The sequence below is a fragment of the Lycorma delicatula genome, chromosome 9, assembly GCF_047948215.1.
Source record: "Lycorma delicatula isolate Av1 chromosome 9, ASM4794821v1, whole genome shotgun sequence".
NCBI classification, from domain to species: domain Eukaryota; kingdom Metazoa; phylum Arthropoda; class Insecta; order Hemiptera; family Fulgoridae; genus Lycorma; species Lycorma delicatula.
The window spans coordinates 35,695,001-35,715,381 of NC_134463.1; the positions used below are offsets into that span (position 1 = coordinate 35,695,001).

At 33.6% G+C, this 20,381-nt stretch overlaps 2 protein-coding genes across 3 annotated transcripts in view; one reads left to right on the forward strand and one right to left on the reverse strand.

Moving 5' to 3' along the window:
* The window catches only part of LOC142330271 (uncharacterized), a 132,742-nt gene that overhangs the window by 111,170 nt on the left and 1,191 nt on the right, over nucleotides 1-20,381 (forward strand). The gene's annotated exons all lie outside the window — the stretch shown is intronic.
* Nucleotides 1-20,381, reverse strand: part of LOC142330272 (uncharacterized) — a 103,062-nt gene that overhangs the window by 49,327 nt on the left and 33,354 nt on the right. Inside the window, exon 2 of one of the 2 annotated variants that reach the window (XM_075375462.1) lies at nucleotides 10,089-10,191. The exons of the other annotated variant lie outside the window; for it this stretch is intronic. The gene's annotated coding sequence lies outside the window, so the exon portion shown is untranslated. The remainder of the gene's footprint in view (nucleotides 1-10,088; nucleotides 10,192-20,381) is intronic. 2 annotated transcript variants of the gene reach the window in all.

Consider the following 20,381-nt stretch of genomic DNA (forward strand, 5'->3'; position numbering starts at 1 on the left):
TATTCGTTAGGAGCCGAATAAAAACACGACTTACCAATATGGCGTTGTGTGTCAAACCAATTTTATACGGACTATAATTACTTTTAATACGCGAAACCCTTTGCAATGATTGAACATTAACTTAAACCTCTTCAAAAATTATTCCTTTTGAACTAAGCCACATTTTGATATCATTGTTTTTCTATAACACGGCTGGAATTCTTTTCCTTTAATGATAAGAAACGTTGTCGAAGACAATAACCGAATTCTCTTCCAAAGGACATAATACACCGCTAAACTATTTCTAAATAATTCAAATTCGTGTAATTTTTTTACGATCGCGTTTTTATCAAAATTTCCTCTTTTTCTCAATTGACCTGCGGGTGCAGGTCAATTGTGACCTACGAACCGCAGTCACATGTGAAACAATACCTGTTCCCAATTACATTGTTTATTAAAAAAAAAAAAAAAAACATGTATCCACTTGCATCTGATTCAGATTATTATACAATCTGAATTAAATATTCACTTTAATCAAGGTACTTTTGTGTGATCGTGTCATGATTGAGCTGCGCCTTTCACCAAGCTCTGAATTTATAAGAAAACGACCAACAGTGGGATATATGTATTAATGACGCGTGCAACACTGCACATCCAAACCAAATTCGCGCATTATTCGCAATTATATTGACCGCTTGCTTCCCTTCATCTCCCACAGAGTTATGGGAAAGATATCGATCGTATATGGCTGAGGATATTTTGCATAGAGTACGCCTAGAAAATACCAATATGACCATGGAATTTACAGAAGGCATTTACAACGAAGCATTGATAAATATTGAAGACAAGTGCTTAGCTATTGCAAATAAAGTTCTTAGCCAATTGGGAATGCCAGCAGCCACCCGAGCTGCGATTGCTTCATTGTGGATTTACGCCGTTAACAGAGTTACAACATTGGTGATCTTCAGTCATATGTCCAATCAAACATTCCCAAATTAACGCGTGAACAGAAAGGCATTTATGATCGCATAATGCAAATGATAAATGACGGAGTTGGGGGAGTTATGGTGACGTATGGTAATCATGTCACAAATAGGGTATTGCCGGTTTTTCAATTCTAATGTTTCAGAATCTTAACTAGTTTACCTAGACCAAAACAACATATGTATGTGTATCTACGTGCCTACATATGTAAGTATGTACTGTATGGACGAAAGGTTCCTTTACCTCTTTGTAAACAAACTGATCAGTACAGACATTTATATAAACACTGTTATGAATAAAAAACAATACAAAAAACGGTATATTTTTTACTATTGTTGAGCAGATTGACTCTTTATTATAATTTCCCGCCAAAAGCTGAATCCTGCGCATGTCACTTCGGTTAATGTGGGAAGGACCTGACAGTTTCGAGTTAAACCATAGCGTATACAAGTGCTTTAAGTGTTGAAGGGCGTTTGGTGGCTTTTGTGTGGGTTCACGAACGTCAGAACACAAAGAAGACAATGACAGACATCAAAATGTCTGTCATTTCGGGACTTCGCTGTGCGGTTTGGAAAACCGCCGCCATCGCGACCAACGTTATTCGTATGGGAGAAAAAACCTCTGCGACGGTTAAGTGTTCTCGATGCACCACATAGCAGAAGGTCTACGACTCGCTCTGAAACTTGTGTTGCTGTGGCGGAATCAATTGAACGATCGTCGATAAAGTGAACCCGTAAGCAGTCTGCAGAATTAGGCATCCCGCGACCGACTATGCGAAACCATATGCGGAAAGACTTGGAATGTTTCATGTTTTCGGCCATCCTCAGTAAATGAGGAGTGATCGTGACTTGAGACAATGTGTGTGCATGTGAAATGCTGCTAGCACGCTTTCCACATGCAAATGATCAAAAAAAGGTGATGTTCTGTGATGAGTGTGCAATTTATCGGAGCTCATGAAATCGTAACGTCTTTTTTTGGGCAAAAGACAATTTGCAGTTTTATGAGGAAATCGAATACAATCCGCCGCATGTTATGACTTGGGACAGGGATAACGGCAGACTATCTGCTTGGACCGTATTTCTTTGATGGTTCTGTTAAGCAGCACAACTATCTTCACATGATTAACACGTGGTTGCTTCCAGAATTAACGACAAGAGGCATAGATGACATAGTTATACTTCAAGAAGACGGCGCTTCACCACATTTTGCTGTGAGTATCCGCACACGGATAAATGAACTGTTTCCAAACCAACAAATTAACTTTGAACCTTTGTAACAATGTTATTCACAATAAATATTAATTTTAACCAGACATAAATGATAAAATACTGTTTTTTGTATTCATAATAATGTTTATACACATATCTAATTGTACTACTCTATTAACATGTAAGAAGGGACTTTTCGCTCACACTGAATTGTGACATTATATCTCAGGATTGACCACAACGATTTTCTTCAAATTTGACTGAAATATTTCTGTATACAGGGAATTTTGATCATATTAATTTTTTTTTTCAAAATTCGTTAAGCGGTTAGGGGAATATCCCGAAAAACCTATTTTGATTTTCTTCAGACATTATAAAGTTTATTAAAGCGAATTTATCTACAATGCATACATATATATATATAAACCTTTTTTAAAAAATCAACCCCATCTATTATTACGTTATGTTTTTGTTCTTTTGCTCTATCACACTTTGGTTTAAATATTTAAAAAATTTTTTTGACATTTTATTCTTCATATAACGAGCTATCAAGAAATGTTTATAAGTTTTTAAAAATTGTAAATCCCGGATCTAAAATGCAGAAAAATTTTGGGAAATTTTATTTTTCTTATTTTAGTCTTTATTGTAGAGGGTATTAAGTATAGAAAAAAAATTACTTAAGAAACTTTGTTAAGCTGTTAAGCTTAACCTATTATATGAATATTTTGGGAAATTTTTTCTTAAAATTTATTCTCCATATCTGAAAATAATTATTATGTTTTTTGTCTATTGTCGCTTAGCTCTTTTAATCTTTATCATTAAATAATTTTTTGGTGGTTTTCTTTACTTAAAAGGGCTATTAAAATTAATGTAGCTTTGGCAACTATATTATATTCCAGATCCAAAGTGAGAAACATCTTTTTCATTACTTTTATAAAAGTTTTGACCCGCGTAGCAACACTCCCACGTAGGTTTACAACATCCGTATCCTCTAGTGGAAGGCCATTGAACCAATTGAATAGTGGTAAGTCGCCATTTGCTAGGACTACGATTCACTACTTGCCTCCTTGGCACAGTTATCGTCCTCCACTGATTAGTAATAGGCTGGGACTCCATGGTTACACTCTCGTTATCACTCGAAGCACCTAACAGATTGTTCGCCAAGTCGTCTCTAATAAGCTTCTTGCGCGCAGCCCTGGGATCCCTACCCAACGACGGAACGGAAAGGAACGCAAAGATGGCGGAAGTTTCATTTCTCCCTTCGAGAACGCAGAGCCTGAACAATGTCCCTTGCTGCTGTATCTATCTATTATTCGGGCGTGTTTATGGGTTTATTTTAATGTCGGGTATGATTTTAATGGTTTCTTTTAGTTTTATGGACGGACTTAGTATAGCGTTCCGTGTCCGTTCATGTCCAGCGTTATCACACCCAATTCTGGGTCATTCCGCAGGAGGCTAAGCTTTTTTAAAAACCCGTGGTCCCGACGTGATTCCCCTTCAGTCCGTCCACTGAAGTCCTTTCGGCACTAACGGTTTATTGGCTAGCAGGAACACGCTACAAAGGGGCATTGGTTATTTGGAGGGAGCAATGCGCCCCCTTCTCCGGAAGTCGCAATTGCTGATTTAATTTGATTTAATTGTAAGTTATGTAGGAAAACGGTTAAGTAGAAGCTCTTCCTCCAGGACGCATCTCTGCTGGGCTCTTCCCGGACTCTTGTCCCCAACGACGGTAGAGGACGACGTTTCCTGGACGGTACATGACAACCTACAATGTCAAATGGCCATCGTCTACCATATTTGATGAAGGCAGCTGATCTATATCGTGCTTGAACTAAGAGTACATAAGCATAAACGAAACTAGAAACCGTAAAAAGTAAACAAAAAATAAGCGAAAAGTAAACAAACAAAGAACACTCTTTTACAACGGAGCAGTGAAACGAAAAGATCTTCCAAGATTATAATTGGAAAAAAAAGTAACTTACATCTAATGAGAATTAACTTCCAAAACGCAACGGCAGATATAAAACAGAACGGAACATAACTCAATATAACACAAAAAAATAAATTTTAGGTAGAATACACAAACACACGACTACCTCAAAGAACAGCTGATTTTAATCTCCGTAACACGTTTAGACTAACACTTTTAATCAGTTAATGTAACACGTAACATAATTTACTGTGTTTTATAGAAAGCTTAATTTATAATAATTATTAAGATAAATTGAAAATAATGTATTTTAACTGAAGTACAAGAAGATATAATTAAATAGTTTTGGTTTGTATACGAATTATATATAGTTTCGCTGTTGATAAAAGTAAAGAATATTCACAACATATTTGTTATAAAATCGAAGTGTCGTATTAATCATTCAACAAATTTTTTTTCTAATTTTTGTTATAAATCTTAATTTATTTATTATTATTAATTAATTTCAGGTTAATAATAATAATAATGAAATTAATGAATATATATTTTTATCTAAAAAAAGATTACATAATCATCCTCATAACTTTATTTCAATTCAGCAAGAAAAAAAAATTAATTCAGAAGAACCTGATATACTTCCTCTTTGTTTATCTTCCGGTAAAAATACTTTTAAATGTTTAATTATTGAATTTTTTTCATTATATATACAGAAAAATGGTGGGCTGACTCTACTTTTTCTAATTCTACTTGTAAAACTAAGTAAAAATATTGTTAGGAAAAATGGCAATTTCTCCTTCGTTCTCTCCCTGTCTGCCATTTTGTTGTTTTTATATAAAAATTTATATGTTAAGTTTGGATAGACGAATCATATTAATATTTGGTAAGCGCGTCTTGATAATAAAGTTTTAAAATTAGCAAAAAATCAGGACTTAAATACCTTCGAAAATTACAAAATGGCGGACATATTTACTTTTCAATCCGTTTTATCAAATAAAATATTGAAGTTTTCATAAATATTAATTATTAAAACCTTTTCCCATCACAATGATCCGCGGTTGATTAGCGCTCCGCGAAAATATGTTGGTATCTGATTGCCTCCCTTCATATTCTTATGCTACCCTCTTGTGAAAAAAATTTCAAAAAATTACAGTATATTAAATAGATTTAACAGATTCTGACAAAAAAAAGCCGTTACGATTGGATATTTTTTATGCCTGTAACAACAAAAAAATTGAAACAGTACAGAAATTACGATAATTTAATTGCAGGATTTTTTTGCGCATTTCTACCGCGTTTTTTATTGGCGAAATTTTTCTTTACGAAACATAGTTTGCCGATTTAAAAAATAATACTTTCAGGCAAATCGTTTGAAAATTGGGCAAAATATGATGAAAAACCCGTGTCATAAATCACATATGTTAGTAAAAGTGACCTCCTCTATGAATCATGAGACCTTGCCGTTGGTGAGGGGGCTTGAGTGCTCAGGGATACAGAGTAGCTGGACCGAAGGTGCAACCATATCGGAGAGGTATCTGTTGAGAGCCAGACTAAGGAATGATTCCTGAAAGAGGGCAGCAGCTCTTTCAGTAGTTGTTAGGGGCGTGAGTCACAATGACTTAAACGGCCGTATCAACATCACTCAGTCCTCTGAGTACTGCGCAGCTGAAAGCAATGGAAAACTACAGCTGCTTTTTTTCCAAGAAAATGTGGCTCTCTGCATTTTCACATAGCAATAATGGAGGCGCCTTCCTTGGTAAAATATTCCGGAGGTAAAATAGTCCCCCGTTCGGATCTCCGGGTGGGGACTACTAAGGAAGGGGTCACCAGAAAATTAAAAAATAACATTCTACGAGTCGGAGCGTGGAATGTTAGAAGCTTAAAAAAGGTTGGTAGGCTAGAAAATTTAAAAAGGGAAATGGATAGGGTGAATGTGGATATAGTAGGAATTAGTGAGGTTAGGTGGGAAGAGGAAGGCGACTTTTGGTCAGGTGATTTTAGAGTAATTAACTCAGCGTCAAATAATGGGCAGGCAGGAGTAGGTTTCGTGATGAACAAGAAGATAGGGAGGAGAGTGGAGTATTTCAAAACGCATAGCGATAGAATCATTGTAATAAGGATAAAATCAAAACCTAAACCGACAACGATTGTTAACGTTTATATGCCTACAAGCGCCCATGATGATGATGAGGTAGAGTGTGTATACGAAGAGATTGATGAAGCAATTAAACACGTAAAAGGAGATGAAAATTTAATAATAGTTGGAGACTGGAATGCAAGCATTGGAAAAGGCAAGGAAGGAAATATAGTGGGTGAATACGGGCTGGGCAGAAGGAATGAAAGAGGGGACCGACTTATAGAGTTTTGCACGAAGTATAATTTAGTAATTGCCAACACCCAATTTAAAAATCATAATAGAAGAATATACACTTGGAAAAAGCCAGGCGATACTGCAAGGTATCAGATAGATTATATCATGGTTAAGCAAAGATTTAGAAATCAACTCGTTGACTGCAAAACTTACCCTGGAGCAGACATTGATAGCGACCATAATTTGGTGATAATGAAATGTAGATTGGGGTTTAAAAACCTGAAGAAAAGTTGTCGGATGAATCGGTGGAATTTAGAGAAGCTTGAGGAAGAGGAGGTAAAGAAGATTTTTGAGGAGGACATCGCAAGAGGTCTGAGTAAAAAAGATAAGGTAGAAAATGTAGAAGAAGAATGGGAGAATGTTAAAAAGGAAATTCTTAAATCAGCAGAAGCAAACTTAGGCAGAATAAAGAGAACTGGTAGAAAACCTTGGGTTTCAGACGATATATTGCAGCTGATGGATGAACGTAGAAAATATAAGAATGCTAATGATGAAGAAAGTAAAAGGAACTATCGGCATTTAAGAAATGCTATAAATAGGAAGTGCAAACTGGCGAAAGAAGAGTGGATTAAAGAAAAGTGTTCAGAAGTGGAAAGAGAAATGAACATTGGTAAAATAGACGGAGCATACAGGAAAGTTAAGGAAAACTTTGGGGTACATAAATTAAAATCTAATAATGTGTTAAACAAAGATGGTACACCAATATATAATACGAAAGGTAAAGTCGACAGATGGGTGGAATATATTGAAGAGTTATACGGAGGAAATGAATTAGAAAATGGTTTTATAGAGGAAGAAGAGGAAGTTGAGGAGGATGAAATGGGAGAAACAATACTGAGATCTGAATTTAAGAGAGCATTAAAAGATTTAAATGGCAGAAAGGCTCCTGGAATAGACGGAATACCTATAGAATTACTGCGCAGTGCAGGTGAGGAAGCGATTGATAGATTATACAAACTGGTGTGTAATATTTATGAAAAAGGGGAATTTCCGTCAGACTTCAAAAAAAGTGTTATAGTTATGATACCAAAGAAAGCAGGGGCAGATAAATGTGAAGAATATAGAACAATTAGTTTAACTAGTCATGCATCAAAAATCTTAACTAGAATTTTATACAGAAGAATTGAGAGGAGAGTGGAAGAAGTGTTAGGAGAAGACCAATTTGGTTTCAGGAAAAGTATAGGGACAAGGGAAGCAATTTTAGGCCTCAGATTAATAGTAGAAGGAAGATTAAAGAAAAACAAACCAACATACTTGGCGTTTATAGACCTAGAAAAGGCTTTCGATAACGTAGATTGGAATAAAATGTTCAGCATTTTAAAAAAATTAGGGTTCAAATACAGAGATAGAAGAACAATTGCTAACATGTACAGGAACCAAACAGCAACAATAACAATTGAAGAACATAAGAAAGAAGCCCTAATAAGAAAGGGAGTCCGACAAGGATGTTCCCTATCTCCGTTACTTTTTAATCTTTACATGGAACTAGCAGTTAATGATGTCAAAGAACAATTTAGATTCGGAGTAACAGTACAAGGTGAAAAGATAAAGATGCTACGATTTGCTGATGATATAGTAATTCTAGCCGAGAGTAAAAAGGATTTAGAAGAAACAATGAACGGCATAGATGAAGTCCTACGCAAGAACTATCGCATGAAAATAAACAAGAACAAAACAAAAGTAATGAAATGTAGTAGAAATAACAAAGATGGACCACTGAATGTGAAAATAGGAGGAGAAAAGATTATGGAGGTAGAAGAATTTTGTTATTTGGGAAGTAAAATTACTAAAGATGGACGAAGCAGGAGCGATATAAAATGCCGAATAGCACAAGCGAAACGAGCCTTCAGTAAGAAATATAATTTGTTTACATCAAAAATTAATTTAAATCTCAGGAAAAGATTTTTGAAAGTGTATGTTTGGAGTGTCGCTTTATATGGAAGTGAAACTTGGACAATCGGAGTATCTGAGAAGAAAAGATTAGAAGCTTTTGAAATGTGGTGCTATAGGAGAATGTTAAAAATCAGATGGGTGGATAAAGTGACAAATGAAGAGGTATTGCGGCAAATAGATGAAGAAAGAAGCGTTTGGAAAAATATAGTTAAAAGAAGAGACAGACTTATAGGCCACATACTAAGGCATCCTGGAATAGTCGCTTTAATATTGGAAGGACAGGTAGAAGGGAAAAATTGTGTAGGCAGGCCACGTTTGGAGTATGTAAAACAAATTGTTGGGGATGTAGGATGTAGAGGGTATACTGAAATGAAAGGACTAGCACTAGATAGGGAATCTTGGAGAGCTGCATCAAACCAGTCAAATGACTGAAGACAAAAAAAAAAAAAAAAAAAAGTAAAAGTGAAAGTAGATTCAGAAAACTACGTTTTATAAAAATTCCCACCACTTAAAAGGCTATTCAGATTGACAAAAAACCATTTTTACTGTACACTGTTATTCATTACGCATCGTTATGCATTTCATATTTACAGATATCTTTGTCAGAAAAGATATTTTAGACCTGAAGTAAAAGTGTCATATTTATGACCACAACATTTTTTTTTTTGTTTGTGCCGTGTAAGATAATTTATTATGTGTTTCAATACATCGATATGTTGCTAATATAATAAGCTATTTTTGTAAATAATAAATAATTCCGTAACCCTCATAGCAATTATAATGCTATATTATAATGCTCTCTCTGTCTCTCTCTCTCACTCTCTCTCTCTCTCTCTCTTTCTCTCTCTCTCTCAGACACACACACAACACACACATACACACATTTCTGAGAAAAAATGGTCATATTCTTTCTAGTCTAAATAAAACATTTTACATCGTATAAACCTCGTTCAAATTGTGTAATAAAACTGATTTCTTTGTGAATATGAAACAAAATAACAAACTTAGATACCATATTAAAATGATTTTGTAACAGCGTTTTAAAACTGACGCCGTACATAGCCAGTTTAATGGCTACATGATCAGAAAATGTTAAAACTAATAAATATTAGTTTTATCTAAACTTATGTCGTATGTTATGTTTTTAAAATATTAATCCTTTTATTTTGAACTAAATGATATTTTATTTTATTAAATATGTTAACAAATAGTTGAGTTATAGAAGAAAATTGATGTTGTAATTTTGTGTCATAATTATTAGGTCTATTATTATAAGAAAATTATTACTTAATTTGATGTTAATTTACAATACTAATATTAACAATTAATAAAAACAATTAATATTTCATCGAATTGAACGTAAAGTGGAGGACATGAAAACAGACACATAATTACAACATCGATATTCTGCCATAATTCGGTTATTTGTTAACCGATTTTCGAAAAATAAAATGTCATTTTGTTCAAAATAAAAGGCTTAATATTTTATAAAATAATATAAATTTTATGTTATAAATCTTCGGGAGAACGAAGGAGAAATATTTTTATATATAATTTTATTTTATATAATTTAATTCTTTTTTTAATTTTATTTTTATTTGTTATACATATATATATATATATATAGAAAAATGTTACGCCTAAATCCTTGTCAGTAAAAGGCAGAAGCTGGTAATAAGAAAAGGTGAAAATTCATAAAATCGTATTATAATTTGTATATATTTACTCAGTACTATCATCCACGTCGTAGCTTTGCCAACGCTATATGGTTACTTGCGTTTCCCGTCACGGTCAGAGGACATTTAGCAGGTCAATATATAAAGGAAAATCTGTAAAAAAAAAACAACATAAATTACTCAATTTTATGATAGCGTAAGCCCTTCAAACATCGTATAAATACTATAATCAGGCAACCGCCTTCAAATACAATGTGTGAGTTTCTTCTGCAAAGGGACAGCATCGGACCCTCCATAAAACTAAGGCCCAATTCCTGCTAGACCAAAAGGCACTAGCAGCGAAAGGCCTTCAGAAGATGGACTGAAAGAGAATCGCGTCGGAAGAAGGACGCAAATACCTTACTAATCGCTTAAGGATTAACCAGACTAAAAAATATTTTACATACACCATTTACAAAGGATCGAAATGCAGTCCGAAACTCCGTTCGTCTTAAACTAAAAATAAATACATAACCGCTATTAAAAAAATAAATATTCCCAAATAAATAGAAAGGTCCATCGGTTTTAGGTTCTGCAATGAATAGGGAGATAAAATTTCCTCCGACATCCTTGCGTTCCGATCCGTAGCATAACCACTTTATGGCTACGAAACCATTGTATTATACAAACAATAAAAGCAAAAGAAATGCCTAGGTTGATAATTGGAAATTATTCAAATTTGAACTTAAAAAAAAAATTTACAGTACAGCTTTATATTAATACACGTAATTTTATTATGGTAATTGTACGAATTAATAGAATACTATAACTTTTTTTTAAACGTAATTAAAATAACATTATTAAGTAATTTATGTTTTATTATGGTACGACTGTACTTTAATGTAATTATATTCGTGTTTTACGACGTAACTATTCCCTAATTTGTCAAAACTGTTATATATTTCCTGTTTCTTTTTTTCATTTTTGCTATAAACAATTTTATTACTGTAATAAAGACTTCTTATCAAGTCAACTTATAATAAAACTTATAAAGATCAACTTTTCGTTAATTTAATTTGGTTTAAATATTTTTTTAATTTGGTTTAATATTGTTAACAATAGATAACACATTTAAAGAAACATCAACATTCCAACTTGCAGCATCAAAACGAACCACGCTTCTAACCAGCCCCGCTCAAATTTTTTCAATCTTAAATTGAGTGTAACTCAAGAACGACTCAACCAATCTTTATAGAATTTTCACACACACAACTCCAGATACACTATTACAACGTATCTAAATTTCAATGAAATTTATTCAATAGTTTTGGAGATTTTCCAGCTCAAAATTTTATATTAGGCCTATACATATATAAGAAAACCCCAACTTAAGTGAATGGTATTTTCGTACTCCGCATACCTCAAAACGTAACGGAAATCCATTATCACCCCCCCCCCCTTAATTTCACCATGCAACCGAAAATAATATCATACCTTTCTTCGAAATATCAATTAAAAATAATAATAGTTAATGATAGAGATTACCTTGGTGTAATTACCTTGGTATTGTTTATACCTTGTAATTTTGTATAAAATTACAAGGTATAAACAATTTTCTTTCTTTTTGTTTCTTTTTTTATTATTAACCTCCGGGACCACCGTTAGGTATTGCTTCAAAGGAAGAGATGAATGACAAGTAGGTGAAAATGCGATGCCTGACTGGGATTCGAACTCGGGACTTCCTGATTAAAGGCATAAACAATTAAATAAATTAAACCCAACTCCTAAGATTTCTTATCCTAAGAGTATTATAATATTTTACAATTTTTATTGACAGACCGAATTGAATTTGATTTCATATAAATTTTTTTAAAATACGCGTAGTAAGTTTTTAATAAGTAACTTTTGCGACCGTTTTCAATGAGTAGTGATTATATAACAAACGTTTAAGTTATTCTATGAAGTGGTTTTATGAGTGTCGTAATTTAAAGCTGCTGCTCTCTATTTTATATGTCCTCTATAGAACATTAGACGAGCTCTTTTTTAATCAGACTAGAATTTCAAACTCATATATATATATATATATATATATATATATATATATATACACACGTATACTAGCCGGTCGGGGCTCCGCCTCCTGGAACTCCTGGGTCCAAGTCAGCCTAACCGAACGTCGGAGTCGATCCCGAGGAAACGATTAGTCTTTTTTTTTCTTTAATGAATATTTAATGAATAAATTTTTTTGATCACGTACCCCTAAGACGAAAATAGTTATAAGTTATACCCCACATAAATATAATATTATATATGTATGTGTGTGTGTGTATGTGTGTGTGTGTGTGTGTGTGTGTGTGTGAGAGAGCGCGCGTAGTCAAAATTAAAATTATTTATTTTAAATAATATACATACATTTAAATTAAATTACAATTTACATTTTGAGTTAAAATTTAATGTGAGCAATGCGATTGAATTTGATTAGTAATACCGGGTTTGATGCCCTGTGTTAAAGCAATTCTAAGATCTGATTCTAACTCTAATTTATTTCTATATTTGGTTTTAATTGTTGTCATTGCTGAAAATACTACTTCACACAGTTATGTAGATCCACGTGGTAAGATTACATTTGGTGCTGTGCTTACTGAATCTGAATATTCGGTTTTCAATCCCACCACCAATTATGAAGATATTTTCCTTTAAATCCGGATTGTAACGTTGATCTTTCTTTCATATCAACTAACTGTTCTTGAGCTGCAATATCTGTAAATATTTTATATATATATATATATATATATATATATATATATATATATATAAAAGTGAATGTTTGTTTGTCCCGTATACATTCCTATACCAATCATCCGACTGCGACAAAATTTGGTGAGTTGTGTGCGTACGCCCGCGAAGATTTCTGAATTAGTTTTTGATCCGCTATGTGCCGCTGGTGGCGAGATATTTGAAAAATTGTATTTATAGTCCGATTTGGCTCATATTCAGAATATGTGTTACTTATATGGAAAAATGGACCCGCTAGATGGCGCTGGGGTCGAGATATTTGGAAAAACTGCATTTATGGTCTGATTTGGCTCATATTCAAAATACATATTAGTTACGTGAAAAGAAATATTTTTAGAAAAATGGACCCGCTAGGTGGCGCCGGTGTAGAGATATTTACGAAAAAAAAAAACAACAGACTTTCTTCTTTTATATGTATAAAAGGAAACGGTCGTATGTGTGTCTGCTGTAGACTAAAAACGTACTGGACCGATTTAGCGCGGGAAAAGGGAAAAATGGAATAATCGAATTAAGGAAGAACGGAAATAGTGAATAAGGGAAACAGGGAAAAGGGAAATAGGAAAGAAGAGAAAAAAGAAAAAGGGAAATAGGGGAAAAGGCAAAAAGGCTAAGAGAAAAGTAGGGAAAAAATGGATAAAGTGAAAGGAAAAATTTTGTAAAGTTCAAACATTCAATTGTGTTCACTTAATCTATACATATATATATAGATTAAATGAACACAATTGAAATCTAGCAATAGCGAAGCATTACCGGGTCTGCTAGTATGTTGTAAAATTCTGCTTCCAATGTTTTTAAATGTGTAGACTTTTAATTTGTTCCACATTTAGTTCATTTTCAGAAGCAAAATCAAATAATGATGGAAACATTTCTAAACATTCCTTTTCTACATTTTCCCTCCATATCGCGATTTTTGTTCGAAATGCAGTTACTTTCTCAGTTATTGTGAAAATGTCACCTTTTCCTTGAAGAGACAAATTGAGCATGTTTACTGTTTCAAAAATATCAGCTAAGTAACATACTAACAACAGTCATCGTCACTGAAAAAACAGGCAAACTTTGAACTCTTATCTTTGTCCAAAAGAAAAATGTATAATTCATCTTTCAGTTCAACAACTCTTTTTAGCATTTTCTTCAGAAATAACCGGCGAACTTCTGTGCGGTACAGGTGATTTCGTGGCTGCTGCCAATTTCGTTGCATATTATTGAAATATTCTACTATTAAAGGGTCTTGTTTTTACAAAATTAACTAAGCTGATAACATTCTACAACACACGATTTATTTCTGGCTCCGATTTCATTGCTGCAATAGCTTATCGATGGATAATACAGTGTACTAATTTCATTCGGGGTGCTATTTCAATTAACTTTGCCTTAATCCTTTTTTTCTTCCGGTTAAAACAGCTGGTCCGTCACTGGTTACACTTACACAGTTTTCCCAAAAAATGTTATTTGTAAAAAAAAAATTCTTCTCCTGTACATCGTTCTTTAAGTAAAAAAAATTAGTTCTTTGCACAATTCATTATTAAAAAAATATCTAATAATTACCACTAATTGAGCAAAGTTGGCGAAATCTGTGTTTTCATCTAGTTGTATAGCAAATTTTCCACACTGAGTAATTTGTTTTAAAAATTGTTTCCTTAAATTATCGGGAATAATTTATTACGCTTAGAAACGATATTGGTTGACAAGGGAATACATTTTTCTTTCTCAGAATATCTTCCTCCGTGAATTATTGCACCATTTTTATTGCAGCAGAAAGAACAACTGTTTCGCCAATGGTGTGAGGCGTTCTATCTTTTACTATTAAGAAAGAAAGCTCAAGAGGCTTCTAATTATTTATCATTAAGTGTGACGAATTTTTTTAAAATGACTAGCTTGAGTATTGCATGCTTTTAAACGTTGTTCAAAAAATTGGAGGGGTTCATGTTCCGGATGTTTAATTTTTAAATGCCTTAACACTCCAATACCAACCTATAATGAATACCGACCTGGATCCGAAGGGACCCGTGTTGAATCTTAGGTATGCAAGTAAAAAAAGCAAATTATAGTAGAATAAAGTAGAACATTTTATTTATTCAATTTTCAAGATATTATTTATTCAAGATAACATCTGTCTTTTTTTCTTCTTTTCTGATTAGAGGTTCACACAAGCATTAGATAGCATCTTAAATTATATATATGTACCACGAGATTCATTGGTGACTACGTTTGATGTAAACCCAAATTTTAAGTAGTCGGCTTAATAATTTCAAACTTTCTGGTAAAATTTCTTTGTACATGCCATATCGTTAATATTTTTATCTCTTGGAATGACTTCTAACGAACTTGAACAATTATCAGTATCAACACTATTACTTACTTGTGCGCATCAAAAGTAGAAACACTATCAGAATAATCTTCAACCCGCGGTTTCTTTACGGGTAATTTTTTTAACCGTTTATCTATTTCATATAATTCTCTGGGTGATGATACAAATACACGACCTACCAACCACATACACAATGGGGCACTGAGCGGCCGGGACGTGAAACGAGATACTAGTGTCTGGGGAGCTCAACATCAATACACCGGTTTTAAAGCGCATGCGTACGAAGATACCAGTTTCTTGTTGAACGTTAAGAGGTATCTTCCCTCGAAAGGTAGGGCGCTTTGCTTTCTTTCTTCATGCGCATGCGCTTTAAAGCCGGTGCATTTATGGTATCGAGCTCCCCAGACGCTAGTGAAAACAGACACAGTGAACAATGACAGAACCTTGCGTTCATGTAATACACGATCATACACACGCAAATGAGCGTGAGCCTACTTTTTTGGCGTACCCAAGTAACACTTTGCGTACCCTCTGGAGTACCCCTTTTTGGAGACCACTGGTCTAAGGCTTAAAACCTTCCCTGGGATAACACGACTGTTATCCTGCAAATTTGAAAGCTATCGGTCAGTTGGTTTTCGTATGATGCCAGAACAAAGAAATTAACAGACAGACAAACTTTAGGCTTTATATATATATATATATATATATATATATATATATATATATATATAAGACACACACTTAAACATTGAAAAACTAAGTTTTCAGAATATTTATCACTGAAATTCAATCTCATAGTTTCTATTGTTGTTAATTTAGCCTATGTAGTAATTTTAATTCTAGCCTATCATTTATAAACAATTCGTTGATCTTGGTGGCTATTATAAAGAACCTCTATTAACCCAGATTAATAATAATTTTCGTTTTCATTAAAACTGGGTAAACTTTTAAAAAATGCTGGCTTAACAAAGAGTTAAGCTTTCATTTTTATTGATAAGAAACGTTAAAAAGATTTTACTCTATGCAACTCTGGATGTGAGCGTGTGCATACTGTATAAAATAAGAAAGATCTGGGTGAAGCAAAACTACAATTTATACGTTAAGTAATTGTGTTATCTTTATATTAAATCTAGACTTTATCATTAAAAATAAATACATAAATAATAAATACAGTAATTTCAGAACATGTTTTATTCAATAGCTTTATCAAAAGAATCAGGAATACCAGGAACTTTCTACACTGAATTTAATTATTTTATTACTTACATAAAATAATTAAATAAAATATTCATAAAAAAATTATTATTTTATTTTTAAATAAGATCTATTATAATTTTTTAATGTAAAATATTTATCAGCAAGTAAATAAATTATTAAAATTAGACATAAGAAACACTGTCCATTTATTTTTTTTTCACAAAACTTGTTACGAAACCAGTTATATGTGTATATTAAATAACGATAAAAAACATTTAAATAAAAACAGTAATTAATTTTTAATTCTATGTTTTTCAATTAGTTAAAGAAAAGCTTTAATTACAATATTTTCAACAATTCAATCATGATGTATAAATTTAATAAGATGTATACTTGGATAATTATAAGTTTTCATTTAGTTATAAGTTGTTTATTAAACACAATTATTAGGAATTTTTTCTAATATTAATAAATTAATTTTGATCAACTCTTTTTCTTTACGGTCAATTACGGACCAAGTTTATTGTTTTTCTTAACATCCATCTTCTTCCTTTCCTGGCAGTACTTTTTATGTCTCTTATTTGCCTTTCTACTGAATTCTTCCTTTACCACTTTTTTTTTTGTTTTGGGAGTTTCTTCTTTGTAGAAAATACTAAGCCTTCTTGCAAAATTTCTTTAATTTTTTTCTAAATTAATTTCAAATTTTAAATCCAAAATTTTTAATTTCGCTAAGTATTTTCTACTTTTATCACGATTTAGTTTTTCTTTCAACAGAAAAAGTGAGGATTTTCTTGGAAATTCTATTTTTATTCATTCTTAAAATATAGCTTGTGAAAAAACAATCTCCTTCATGCATTATTTCATTAAATTTCTATTTAGGCTTATTTTTGTGCCGTAGTTTACAAAATATTAAGTGTGTCGAATGTCACACATCTCAGAATTGGTAGACCTAAAAATGTACAAGACCATACTTTATTTACATTCATACATATCATTCTCATTCAACCTCTGAAGTAATACCTCATGATAGTTCCGGAGGCTAAACAGAAAAAGAGAGTGCATCGAATGTTTAAAAACTATATAATATAATTTTTAGACAAATTTTCTTCCGGGAGTATGGTAAATTACAAAATAAAATTAAGCGATTTTTAATACTATACAAGGAGGTAACGTATATAACAATAAAATTCAGGTTTTATTTTTAAACAATTTTAATTTAATGTCCATCTCTTGCATTAAAAGTAAAAAATCAGATGTGGACACCATATGATTTCGTTGTACGACTATTAAATTATATACACATTTAAAAAAGATGAAAAATATATAAAATATTATTTCATTAATAAATTCTGATATTTTTTCATATTTTATTGTATCCAATATTATTAGGTAACTTTTCTTTTTTTTTTTATCTGAATTTTTACGGGCATCGACTGCCCTCGTCACAATCTTTAAAAGAAATTACTATCACCATCTGGATCGTCATATGTAAGGGTGTAAAGGGCCCTTACATTTTATTTAAAAGCACAAACTACACAAAACATTAAGACACAAAACACAAAAGACAAGTACAACACACAACACTTACGGGGTGTAAAGGACCCCGATATTAAAATTTGAGATAAGGTTCTCAAAAGACCATGAAATTAAAAATTCAACCAATCTATACCACCACATCCTTCTTTCTTTCTTCTACAAGTCTCGTTTATAGTTTGCTTAAGCAACCTTGGGGCGACCAGAACCGCCGTTGAGCAGTATATCAGTCGCGCCAGGGTGCTGTGGCAGTTGAATCCTTCTTATAAACAGGCTACAGGTATGCACCGCGCACACCCATAGCCTCGCACCCTCAATCCACCCTTGAGGGTCCCCCATGCCATCATCGGACACACCCCGACTCACTGCTCTTGAGTGCAGGTGAGCCAAAATGGCCTAGGCAAGAGGGCTACCTCCGTTACTACACGTGCCACGCTTCGAGACTCCCATACATATAAAATTTCCATCTTAGAGATTCTCTCACCTGTTTAAAACTTTCAAACTTTTACAGACTTCTAAGAAGTCCACTGGCGTGCAAAAAAGCAACTATTTTTTGTTCATTTCCATTATCCAGATCAGCAGTAATGTCATTTTTTAGACGGAACCTCTTTCTGAGGTCCTCATATATGGTACACTCTTCTATTAGATGCTTGATTGTCAGTGTTTTATTACAAACACCGCACATTGGTCACACTTCGCCGGTTAACAAATATGAATTTGTTAATCGCGTGTGACCGATTCTAAGTCTGGTCACCGCTACTTGTTCACGGCGAGTCAACTTAAAGTCGCTTTTCCATTTATATGGAGAAGTTTTTACTGAGTTTAGTTTTGTATTTTAACTCCTCCATTCAGCATTCCACTTGTTTTTTACTATGTTTGTTAGACGGTTTTTAACATCTGCCACTCTTACAGGAAATGCATCCAAATCATCGCAGACTGTTGCTTTTCTGGCAGCTTCGTCTGCGATTTCATTACCTGTAATACCAGCATGCCCCGGAGTCCATACAAATACGCATCGCTGGCCTCGTTGATATAGAACGTATAAAATGGACAGGATGTTTGCAATTAGGACATCCTTAATGTTCTTGTTCCGAATTGTGACAAGTGCACTTAAAGAATCGGAACATATTAGCACTCTCTCTTCGCAATAGTGTTCAGTGTAGCGAAGAGCTTGCTGAATTGCAGTGAGTTCTGCCGTGTAGATACTGGCCACATCTGGCAGTTTCCAAAAGTGGGCTTCTCCATTTACATATATTGAGCATCCAACACCACGTTCGGTTTTAGAACCGTCAGTATAAATTCTAATGTTCTTCGTAACTACTGACGGTCGCCAAAAATTCCTGTTGGATAATCACTGCTGGTTTCTTTTTTATTTCTCCTTGAGAGAGATCGAACCTTGTATTTACCGCTGGCAAGAGCCATGGCGGTATTTCTCTTGTGGAAATTGCTAGTGTCTCTGGTATAGCAATTTCGTATTTTCTTCTTAATTCGTGGTACCTAATTCCGGCTGGTCTGGAATAGGTAGCACGGTGTTCATATACTGCAGCCATAGGATGATTCGTAAACAATTTATTATTTACATGAGCAGGGAAAGCCCATACATTTGCTGCGTATCTTAACAAAAGGATCTCTCTTGTATAATGTAGTGGCATTATTCCGGCTTCAGACATCAGACTAGCCGCCGGACTTGTGCGGAAAGCGCCTGTTGCATATCTTATTCCGCTATTATGAACTACGTCTAACTTTCTTAAATGCGACTTTCTAGCGGATGAATATACGATACATCCGTAGTCTATTTTAGATTGAACCAATGCTTTATACAATCTCAATAATGTCTCTTTGTCTGAGCCCCAATTTAAGTTAACATTATATAACATTATTTAACATTTTATAATGTTTAGGGCTCTTTTGCATCTATCACTCAAGTCCTGTATATGTAATCCCCATGTAAGGGAGTTATCTAATACTAGTCCTAAATATCTTACGCTGTCTTTATATTGTACTGGATTATCATCAATTGTCAACGCAGGCCTTTGATGAGGAATTCTCTTCCTACAAAAGTGTACACAGCACGTTTTTTCTGGTGAGAATTGGAATTCGTTATTCCTTGCAACTTCATTTAGAGCACTGATCGCTCGTTGCAATTTGTACTTCATCATAGCAGTCTTGTTGCTGGCATACACAATTGCCAAAACATCAACATAGACGCTTTTGCTGATTTCTACTGGAATGGCTAATATCAATTTGTTAATGGCGATGGTAAACAAGGTACCGCTCAACGGCGAACCCTGCCGTATGCCATTTTCCAAGATTCTTTCAGATGAATATTCATTGTTGACGCGTACTTGGAAGGTACGGTCATTCATATAGTTGCTGAGCAGTACTGGCAGATTGCCACGAATGCCCCAGTCATATATCTGGAGCATTACTCCATAACGCCAGGTCATATCGAAAGCCTTCTGAAGATCAAAGAAGACTCCGACACAATGTTTCCTTGTAATAAAGCTGTTATATATAATATTTTCTAAGT